This window comes from Bos taurus, unplaced genomic scaffold, assembly GCF_002263795.3.
Source record: "Bos taurus isolate L1 Dominette 01449 registration number 42190680 breed Hereford unplaced genomic scaffold, ARS-UCD2.0 Super-Scaffold_1723_ScbfJmS_2085, whole genome shotgun sequence".
Lineage (NCBI taxonomy): Eukaryota > Metazoa > Chordata > Mammalia > Artiodactyla > Bovidae > Bos > Bos taurus.
In genome coordinates, this window is record NW_020192292.1 from 4,772,307 (window position 1) to 4,784,117 (window position 11,811).

The 11,811-nt window shown below is 45.9% G+C and overlaps 1 pseudogene; it reads right to left on the reverse strand.

Moving 5' to 3' along the window:
* Nucleotides 1-8,163: 8,163 nt before the first annotated feature.
* On the reverse strand, nt 8,164-9,578 carry LOC507017 (chromosome 25 open reading frame, human C16orf72 pseudogene; annotated as a pseudogene).
* Between the last annotated feature and the right edge of the window lie 2,233 nt (nt 9,579-11,811).

Here is an 11,811-nt window from a genome sequence, read left to right on the forward strand (position 1 = left end):
TGATCTTTTTTTAAACTGAATTCAATGAACCAGGGTATGTCCATACACAACCCTAAAGCTCTCCAGTGAGTCTATTAACATATATTCAGGGTGGATACTGTGCTTTCTTGGCCCTTTATATAGCAACTACTGGATGCCTTCTAGAGCACTAGCTGCTTTAGGGCAGAATTAGGCATAAGCGTAACCTTCATTGGAATAAGTACCTTCTTATCCTCATGTTTCACCTAAGGTAGGCGAGCACCTGTGGCATGGGCCCTGGGGACAGCATCATAAATGAGCCTCCAACTACTGCACACACCTGTGGTAGTTAAATTTTATCATCCATAAAGATTTGGGCTCCGTGTATCAGGCACAGATAGCACCTGGAATTGGAGTATTAAAAAGAGACTTTAAGAACTAGGAAGAACTCATTAACTAGGTGGGAGGAACCCTTTCACAATGTACGCATACCTCAAATCATCACACTGTACATTTTAAATTATCTTACAATTTTATTTGTCAATTATACCTCAATAAAAAGGAGAGAAATGGGAAAAACCGATTTTCAAGCAAAGGGAATGTAAATACTGACAGAATAACCCTGTTAAATTGCACATAATTCCACTTAAAACATGAAAAGCCCAAAGCAATATCAACAGGTCTATTCAGTTAATTCAGTGAAATACAAAGAGAAAAACATTCAACCCAGGCATTTGGCACTGTGAAAACAGACTATATGTAGTTGATGGGTCAATCTGTTTTCAATAGGTTGTGTTCACCCTGTGGGCACAGACTTAGTCTGTGACTATTGCCTTTGAAAAGGCAACAGTCTGATCAGATATAGTAAAGTGAAGATGGTCACAGTGGTCCAGGAACCCCTGGTCAAACTTTACCCATATTAGGGCACTCTCACACTAGGCTGTTTTGAATGAAACCCAAATCTATTTATGTATTTTCCTAGCCTTCTTGATCATCTCCTTGTGTACCATTGAGCAGTTTTTGAGGAGACAAGCCACTATTACAATGTTGTCAAGGCCCTTCTTGTTTTCTAGTTCAAATCCTTGTTCATGCTGTTTGCTAAGTACTTGTTCCCTGTGACAGCTTTCAGCCAAACAGAACACACTGAATGCTGCATTCCAAACCACTCTGTCCTGCTGGGCTCTGAGTGAAACAAGCTCTTCAAACTTCATCATGTGAACTTTTCACAAGGAACAATCTCCCTCAGACAATTCCATTCAGAGATACTATCCGTGAAACTGGGACTCGGAGAAGGGGTGACATCACAGGCTTCCCTCTCCGACCAGGGTCATGACCACCAAGGTTGTATTCGAGAGGCTCCCACGTGGTGTGGCACATGACTTTCTTAATCATCTAACATTTCTCCCAACTTTCCCAGAAGCTTCCAATTTAAAATAGCTACACTTAAACACAAAATTGGGTACTGATGTCAAGAAAGCCTGGGATTTCAAGAAGGGAAGAATAAGAAATTTGCAGCCAGGGTCTCTACTAGGGATACGAGAGGAAATGCAAGACACACTATATAATATGTGCCATATGTAGGGGTTTGGGGCAGTGTACTAGGAATCCTAGAAACACAAAGGATTCTATCCAACAAAGAGGCTGGGGAAAAAAAAAACAAAAACAAAACAAGAAAAAGGTGAGAAAATGGTAGTTGAAATGTCCAAAGCCCAGGTTTAGAGATGAAAGCTTTGACCATGGCAGAAGGCTTATTGCACTGATGTGGTGAGCCAGCTTGCCAGCAGTTAGACAGGAGGGCAACACACGGCTGTAGTCAGTGGAATGTGGGGTTGTTTTCAGAAAGGCCTGCCTGGCAGCTCCTGAAGATGAGGAGAGCAGCTCATGCATTCAGGATGGTTTCTATTTCTGTTCTTGCCAGAGTTGGGCCATGTGGACTCAATGGACTTCCAGGTGCCCCTTTATTAATAGTCCAATGAGTCTATGAACTCATCTCTCTTTGAAACATCCTCCTGCTTGACCTGCTATTTTTGAGAAAGGAAACTGCCCAACTAAGGGGGCATTTGACTCTAATATACCCCTTAAACATTCAATATTGTTTTAACTTCTTGACCTTCTAAGGAAGATGGAACAAAAAGAGAGAGAGGTAAGCTGCTACATTCCCATCTTACAAGTAGCCAGGCCATTGTAAGTGAGTGAAGCTTGGAATTGTGTCAACATGGCAGTCCTGATTTTAAGGAACTCACAGAGCTCAGCTGTTCAGACACGAGATCATTGAAATGAGACTATCACAGAAAGAAGGTCATCACTACCACTGCCAATTAAATCAGAGACCAGAAAGTGCCAGAGTTTGCGTAAACCTTAAAGATTATCTAATAAAACCAACTTCTTTATTTCATATCAAGCAAAAAAAAAGGGCTGACTTGTTCAAGGTCAGTTATTAGGAAGGTCAAGACCTAAGCCAGGATCTTGTGTGCTTGCCACTGAAGCCTGAGACAGTACAATCATATTTACAAGCAAGAAAGAACACTGGTAACTTTTTATATGCTACACTTCTTCGGGAAAGCACATTTAATACCTGATTAAAACCACTCCTCCAAAGTTTTGCTTTGAGCTGTTCTTCCCACAATGTAATTCTATGACAAAAGTAATTCGTTTGTTTAAAAAAGAAAAGTTTGGTGTAATGCTGAATATGCCTTTTCAGTGTACATGTGCAGTAATGCAGATTCTTACCCACCTCCTATAAGAGACCCTCTTGCGGTGAACATTTTAAATTCTTTTTAACTTTCTGCATATTAAAAAGCAGAGATATAACTTTGCTGAGAAAGGTCCATCTAGTTAAAGCTACGGTTTTTCCAGTAGTCACATATGGCTGTGAGAGTTGAACCATAAAGAAAGCTGAGTGCCAAAGAATTGATGCTTTTGAACTGTGGTGTTGAAGAAGACTCCTAAGAGTCCCTTGGACTGCAAGGAGATCAAACCAGCCAATCCTGAAGGAAATTAACCCTGAATATTCATTGGAAGGACTGATGCTGAAGCTGAAACTCCAATACTTTGGCCACCTGATGTGAAGAACTGACTCATTAGAAAAGACCCTGATGCTGGGAAAGACTGAAGGCAGGAGGAGAAGGGGATGACAGAGGATGAGATGGTTGGATGGCATCACCAACTCAATGGACATGAGTTTGAGCAAGCTCCAGGAATTGGTGATGGACAGGGAAGCCTGGTGTGCTGCAGTCCATGGAGTCACAGAGTCAGACACGACTGTGCAACTGAACTGGGAATGAACTTGGTGTTTTATAGTCTCCTGGGGCAAAGGCAAACTAACAAACACAGTGTTAAGTCCTAAGTGGGAACTCTGGGATGAGGCATTTAATCATAACTTGGAAGGGCAAGGAAGATATCCGAAAAAGTAAAAAGGTAAATCATGAGGTGAGCTTTGAAGACTGAGCTGGAGTGAAGTAGACAAAAAGGAATTTAGGGCAGAGCATCAGAGGCCAAAGAAGCAATAAGGTAAAATGGCCCAGAGTCCAAAGATTATAAAAAGTTTAGGAAACTTTAAGTGGTCCAGGTTGGCTGGTGGCTAGAGTGCAGTGGTAGTGGCAAGGGGTGACTTATATTCCCTGAATGCATAACTCCAACAGCTTCCCCTAAACAAACACAACAGAGAAAAGAAAGTATGCTTGCCAGGCCAGAGAGGCTTCACAACAGCGCAAGTTTCCTAGTGCCACCTGATCATCAACATATTAATTAAAAGGCCAAACACAATATAACTGAGGAAGGTCCAGTGAAGCGAGCAACGGACTGGAACCAGCTAGGGGGTAGCAGTCTTACCAGTAAGTCACTGGGCCCTCCCTGGTGAGGTCAGTTGTCCCATTTGTAAACTGAATTGTTAACCCTGCCCGAGATGATCTTTAAGGTCCCTCTTGATCTAAATTTGGGGAGAATTCCAGAGTCCAGAGATGATAAAAAGTTTAGGAAACTTTAAGTGCTCCAGGTTGGCTGGTGGCTAGAGTGCAGTGGTGGTGGCAAGGGATGACTTATATTCCCTGAATGCATAACTCCAACAGCTGCCCCCAAACAAACACAACAGAGAAAAGAACGTATGCATATACTATTGGAAGAGGTTGGTAAACCTCCTGATTAACTAACAACAAATCCTCCCCTGACCTCTACTCCATCATCAGTTCACAAAAGGCAAAGTGATCTAAGTGCAATGTTCCCTGTTTTAATTTTGATTAGAAAGCAGTGGTCTAATGAATAATATCTCTGCTAGAGGTTAGGAAATCAGAGCCTTCTCTCAGTCTCCTATGAAAGGACCAAATGAGGAAACATCAGTTAATAACGTTTTTCCTCCGTCTTCTCAACTGTGCTCCTAGAAGAAAAATGTGTGCAATATGCAAAGTCATGATGAAGATAATACATACAAATGGGGAGATTCACTTTAAGCTGGCACACAGGTTCACCAGCAATGATAATTTAAAACGAGCCCCTTGAATCAATCACAAATCTCACAATGGGGTCACTGGAGTTTCAGACTTCACTGTGCACCATGACCACTGACACCTCCTCCTGAAAGGAGGTCACTTCCGGGACCCTCCCACTGAGACTGTAATTCACCTGGAGGGGGCTTCTGAAGCGGCCAGCTTCAGAAGCAACTCAGTGGATTCTCAAGGGAGGTGGTCATGGAACTGACCACACTTTGCAAAATGCTGAATCAAATAGTCAGGAAAAGGCTGCAGGGGAGAATCATCTAGAAATTAGAGAATGAGCTTCAGGTGCCTTTCCTGGGCAGTAGCTACACAGAGAAAGAGAGCAGAATAGCTACAACTGGGCCTGGATGAGGGCTTACTCATCCACCAATTAAATGAATATTTATTGTGTGCCCATGGATCAGGCAGTTAGGCTCTGGGGGTTACAGAAGGAAACAAGACAAATGAGGTCCCCGCCCTTGTACTGACATGCCCTCTTGCAACTCTCTAAACCTACCTGTTAAAACTGCTGTGGTGGCTCAGCCAGCCTTGTGGCCCCAAATGCCCCAGCGATTTCCTGCAGGAGGGCTCTCCAACACAAAAAGCAGAAGAATGATAAAAGGCAGGGTTGTTTTGTTTCTTTAAGACTAGCCCATCAAGAGATTCTGCAGCTGGAACTGAACCTTTCTCAGCCTAGAAGCAGTGCAGAACACACAGGAAGGTGCCTCCTACCTGCTATGGTCTGAAGTGTGGGAGGTTCTAAGTGAGCAAAGGTTTCCCAGAGAAAGCCCTGTCAAGTCAAACATCTCCACAATCCTGGTTAACCAAATGGTAATTTCCGCAGGAAAAAGCATCCCACGGGAATAGCCTGGTTACCACCAGCTCCAGTGTCTCACTGCTGGACCAATCTTCCTAAAGCACAGATTGAGTGGTATCACCCTGCCTCAGGACAGAACCTAAAGCACTGGGCCAGGCATTTGAGACCCTCTGTACTTTGGCCCCTACCTCCCCCTGCCTCTACATACCCAGCACCTATGATCCCCTGAACACAGTTTACTGTTTTTCTCTTTCCCAAACTTTGTTATATTCTTCACCTGCTAGGATTGCCTGGGCCCTCCCTTCCTACCTGTTCTGGGAACCTGTTCAAAGGCCACCTCCTCCACAAGCTGTGACCCTCTGGGCAAGGAAGGCCTCTGTTTTTATGCACAGCCCTTTGGTGCTTTGCATACAATTAGAAATGCTTTCTGGACTGTATTTTGGCTTCCCAGATGGCACTAGTGATAAAGAACCCACCTGCCAATGCAGGAGATGTAAGAGACGTGGGTTCAAACCCTGGGTCAGGAAGAATCCCATGGATAGAGGAGCCTGGCAGGCTACAGTCCATAGGGTTGCACAGGGTCAGACACGACTGAAGTGACTTAGCACGCTGGACTATATTATCTTTCAAGCCAGGATGTGCTTTTTGAGGATTAGGATATTTTTTATGTTTTTTAAACATCCCTTCTCAGGGCCTAGCATGGTGCCTCAGTCTGTATTTGCAAAGTGCCTCAATAGCAAGTTTTTAATTCTACTAGGGAATTCATTTTATTTTGTTGTATTATTTCAATGCACTAGTCAATAACAAATCTATTTCAAAGGCCACACTAATGAAACAAAAAATTTGATATCAACCTAAAGGCAAGGATGGAGAAGGCTATGGCACCCCACTCCAGCACTCTTGCCTGGAAAATCCCATGGATGCAGGAGCCTGGTGGGCTGCAGTCCATGGGGTCGCTAGGAGTCGGACACGACTGAGCGACTTCCTTTCACTTTTCACTTTCATGCGTTGGAGAAGGCAATGGCAACCCACTCCAGTGTTCTTGCCTGGAGAATCCCAGGGACGGGGGAGACTGGTGGACTGCCGTCTATGGGGTCACACAGAGTTGGACACGACTGAAGTGACTTAGTAGTAGTAGTAGTAGTAGTAGTAGTAAAGGCAAGGTATTACACATCTATATATACTGTTTTGTGCACTGGTTTGGGGAGAGCCTGGGGAAGATTTGGATATTTTATCTTTCCCCCACCCCTTCATAACCTCACTCCCAACTCCTCCACCCCCATCCCACCCAGTCTACCCTTTCATCACCTCTACTCCACCTCACCCTCATTCAGAACTACTTTGGCCTTTTATGTATCACTAGGACTTTCACTTTCAAATCCTTTCCATCTTTACCCACCTTCTCATAGTCTTCCAGGCCAGAGGAAGTAGATCTTTGACTACTGTACCAGTTGCAAGGTGCATCTCTCAGGCAATTTTAGGAACTATAAGCCAGCCCTAACCTCCAGAGTGATGACCCTGAGTACTCACAAGTTAAACACACTTATAATTAATACAAGATCAGGGATATTTAGGTACATTTTAACTATGAAACAGTAGTTTCCATCTCAAACACAGAGATTCTGTTTTTTCCTGATTTCTAAACCAATCTATTTTTTTGCCTTTTGCAAAATATAGTGGATTTTGACGTTTTACTGATTTGTATTTATGGAGAAGGGAGAACATTAATGATTTAGGTACCAAGAACTGTGCTAGATACTTGAAATATGGGCTTTATCTTACCATCACAGTGACTTTAGGAGACACATAGTTCCATTTTACAGATGAAAAACTGAGGCCAAAAGACATTAAGTGATTTGCCCAAAATCACACAGTGTATCTGTGGGACTACCATTCTACTGTTGATAGTTTTGACACAAAGTGCATGCTCTTTTAATTAGATCACGCTATACCCTTAAATGGGGCTTCCCTGGTGGCTCAGTGGAGAAGAATCTACCTGCCATACAGGAGGCCTGGGTTCAATCCTTGGGTCAAACAGATCTCCTGGAAAAGGAAATGGCTACCCACTCCAGTATTCCTCCCTGGGAAATCCCATGGACAGGCTCCCAGAGGAGTCCGGCAGGCCATGGAGTCACAAAGAGTCAGACATGACTTAGCGACAAAACAACAACAATATAACCTTAAATGGTGCTTTCCCGGTGGCTTAGCAGTAAAGAATCTGCCTGCAATGCAGGAGATGCAGGTTCTATCCCTGGGTCAGGAAGATGCCCTGGAGGAAAGCATGGCAACTCACTCCAGTATTCTTGCCTGGAGAATCCCATGGACAGAGAAGCCTGGTGGGTTATAGTCCATAGTGTGGCACAGAGTTGGACACCACTGAAGAAACTTAGTACACACACACATACCCTTAAATAAAACCCAGAAACTCATTCTACTTTGTCTTCCACTTCAAAACAGAGATCACCAAAAAGATTTAACTTCAGAACAAGGGACATTTTATATCCCTAAGAAAAAGGAATACCACCAAGCCACCAGGAATGCCATCTTTGACCTCAGGCTCTCAATTGTTGGCTTAACTTTCCTAAAAAGGGCATTAAATTGACTCAATAGCAACTTATTACCTGTCCAACCATCATAGCACTTTACCTCATCACATAATCACCAAAATGACTATTTTAAGAAAGAAAACTCACAGCCTCATAGATACACCTTGCACAGTTTCTATCTAGAAATCAGGTTCATGGTAGGTGGAGCCAAAACGGAATGTTCCAGATTTCACAAAGATGTCAAGTTTTGCATTCTGATAAAAGGTAACTGAACTAGAAGGAAAAAAACAAAAATGGTTAAAGCAAACAATCAACCAAACAGTAAAGGATAAGACTATCCCATACCCAAGCAAACACCTGTTAGTCCTTCTAAGACTTTTAAATAAAGTCACATTTATTCATTCAACAAACATTTATTAAGCACCAGCAATTGCGCTAGATGCTACGGAATATTACTGTGAACAAGATAAACCAGGCTCCCGTTTGACCGGATACTTCTGCATTAAATGGTCTTGCTAACTACTACATGGTACTTGTACTCTGCTAGTATTATAATTCTGGGAAAGTCAGAGTCATAGGAAGCCTCTTCTGGAATACTTTTAAAGTTTTTGTTGTTGTTGTTTGTTTTTGTTTTTTGGTTTTTTTTTTTTTTTTTTTTTTGTGGCAAACTGATAGAAATCTTTGTTTAACTTAGAGAAGAGATCATATGAGGACCCTTTTGACGAGCAAATTGATGGCCCGGCAAAATGGCAGCTGGCGACCCACCAGGCAGTTCAGACCAGTTTAGGCCATTCGGTTGCGCTTGTGGGTTGGGGAGTCCGTGTCGCCATCACCGCACTCGGCCGAGGTGCGCTTGCGGGACCCCCCACTGTCCAGGCAGAGCGCCAGTTCTTCACAGTCGATCGGGCTCAAGTCATCCTCGAGGAAGCTACTTCTTCGGCGGCCAGCGCCGGCGACCTCGCTGGCTTGAGGCGGGGAGCCAGGCGCGCCGGACTGCACGCTAATGCTGGCCATGGCGCCACTGAGGCCGTGAAGGGCGATGGCCTCGTGGAACGGCTGCAGGTCGACGTCCACCGACGAGCCCGATCCGGTGGCAGCGGCCTGGTTGGGGGCCTCAGAGGCCGGTTTCGCGGGCATCCTCGAGATGCGAGACGGCGGCGGGGGCGCCGGGGGCACCTTGCCACACAGGAAACTGATCAGATCTTCGCGAAGGATGATGCTCCGGCCCTTCTTCACCCATTCCAGCACATCTTTGATGCGACGCTGGTGGCCCACCTGGATGCCCAGGTCAAAACTTCGTTGGTGGGCATGCCCGCTCTCTTTGTAGAGGCTGGTCACGGCCATGGCTGCATTCTGGAAGGGGTCCCACATGGAGAGTCCTGGCTGTTGGCACCCGGCATCCTTGTAGAGCTGGGCCACGGCGGTGGCTGAGGTCTGGAAGAGGTGCCACAGCTTCTGCTGCTCGCTCTTGAGCCCCGCCGTCTCGGGGGCTGCCTCCTCCTGCAGATCCGGGGGCAGCTCCTCTTCCTGCTCCACCTCGGCCAGGCACTGGCGTTCCCACTTAGAGAACCAATGCTCCGCGACCTCGGCCTCGCCCTCCTTCGGCTGCTCCTCCATCCTCCTCCTTCTGGCCGCTCCTCTCCTCCACCTCCACCTCCTCCTCCGCCTCCTCTGGCTTCTCCACCTCACCTCCGGCTCCGAGCTCCCCTCCTCCTTCTGCGACCACCGCCGCCGCCACCGCCTCCGCCGCCGCCGCTGCTGCTGCCGCCGCCGCCGCCGCCGCCTCAGCCACCGGGAACACCGCCGCCGCCTCCTCCGCGTGCGCCGGCGGGCGGGAGCGCGGGCGGCGGGGCCCTGAGGCCAACGGTTCCGGCGCGCCGCCCGCGGCCCCGGTGCACGCCCCGCCCCGCCCCGCCCGGCCGAGTCCTCCCTACAGCATGGAGATAACTCCGCAGCCGCCGGCGCCGCCTCGCTGCCCCCTTCCGGCCCCGCGGTGCGCTCCTGCGCCCCCCCCCCACCCCCGCCCAGGGCGCCGCGGCCTCCCCGCCGCCGCCGCCGCGGCCCCGCAGCCCGGTCCCAACCCCCGCTCCGCCGCGGCAGCCGCACCGGGAACTCGGAGGGGGGCCGGCTGGAGCGCTACCTCAACGCGGCGCTTGCCTACTGCTTGGCCCCCTTTTCACACATTTTTGAGACTTGTCGGCTTCATCCAATGAGCTGATCAAATTTTACATCCTATGTTGCCAGAGAGGATTATGGGGCAACTTCATGGTGTCGATCACATCCAGGGCGCCGATCCGGGAAGGCCGGGGGTTAGAGTGGAAAGAGCACGGCCCTCATGAAGTCGGCATCTCGGCAGTGCCCTCCACACAGGAGGTGCCCAGGAGAAGTGTTTTCCATGGATCGAAGCAGTCATTTTATGAAGGGGAAAAAAAAAATCAGTTCAGGCATTTGCCGTCCCGCCCCTCCCGGCTTTTCCAGCCTCAGTTTCCCCAAGTGCCCAACCAAGCTGTTGGATTTGGTCTCTGGAAAGCACCTGCAGTCGTGATTTAGAACTTTATTGCTGGCCCTGTAAAGCACCTCTTCCAGGCTGGTTGGGTACTTATCAAATTATAAGAGTTACAGTCAGAAATGGCATTGATTCACCCCCCCCCCCATATTCTTTCAAGGTTTTTGTTTGTTTGTTTGTTTTGACATTTAAAAAAATCGGTTGGGGCGTTTTCTGTGTGGTCTACATTCAACTACTGACAATTCCAGGATGAAGAAGTGAGAGGAAAGAAAATAGGCAAATTAAATCCCAAACGCGGGATTTTATGCTCTAGTGTAAAATTTAGTACCTTTAAGGAGGTGGGGTGGGGGGAGTTTATCTAATTTGCAACGCTCCAAAAATTCTAGCTAGTTAAAACACCATAATAATACCCAAATTGAGCTAAAATGGTATGCGATACTGAAGTTTTTTCCTTGGGTTCGGTAACAACCTCTTATAGTGATGCAGTTCTTTTTTCAGTGCAGACAATTCCAGATCAAACTGCGTTTTAAAAAAAAATTATCATGAGCTAAGAATAACGTCAAAAATGGAAGGAACTAATGTAATACTTTTTTTTTAATTTAAGGAAAAAAGAGTTTTGCAATTGTTCTTGTAGAATATCTGCTGTCTCCAGAAAGCCTTCCAAAGATAATTCTAGCAAAATATACTTAATAATTCCCAAGTATGAAGATTAGTATATAAAATAAAATGATATAATCATTAAGCTTTATCATCTTCTTTAAAAGAAATACATGTTTCTAAGTTTAATATAAAAGAGAAGAAGACGAGAGGATTGTGCCCTTTCTCTGCAAACCGGGCTTTTTCACGATTCATTAAACCCTTTTTCCATATGTGTAATTGGACTCTTCTCATTTACATAAACGAGGGATGAGGCAAAAGACCTAAGATCAGCCCAAAAGGAGAAATACATTTCTCATTCTCCTATGTTAAGAAAATATTGTAAAAGAAAACTCCAAGAAGGCAGAGCCTCCTCTCCCCTCCACACCCACATATACTAGCCCTGAAATAGTTCATGGCCAAGGAGATAGCCCTTTGCCAGAGCTTTAGGACTACCCTGAATATGGTGCCTCAGAGTTATTATCAGAGGCACATGTTTTTATTTTCTCTAAGTAAAAAAACTTGGACCGAAATGACCGACAGTAGGTCAGCATATCCTATTTTCTCCCCTCATTTTTGATTGGGTTAAAAAGCAAGAAGAAAGACTGCAGTGTCTTTGAAAGAGCACAACCCTCTGCTTGGGCTTGAGTTGTCTGGCTGGTATCCTCCATTCAGTTGGTTTCAGCACCTGATTAATTAGTTAATTAGTACTTAGAGCTGACTAGCCCCGGTCGGCAATTTTCCTGCCCTGCATGGTGAAATGTTGAATCCAGCATTGAAATTTCTGTGTCGCACGCCCTAATTATTATCACCCCACTACTTTTTAAACCATTGCACCAAATTATTATAGACAGAGCCAGACGACTGTGTGGGAATATG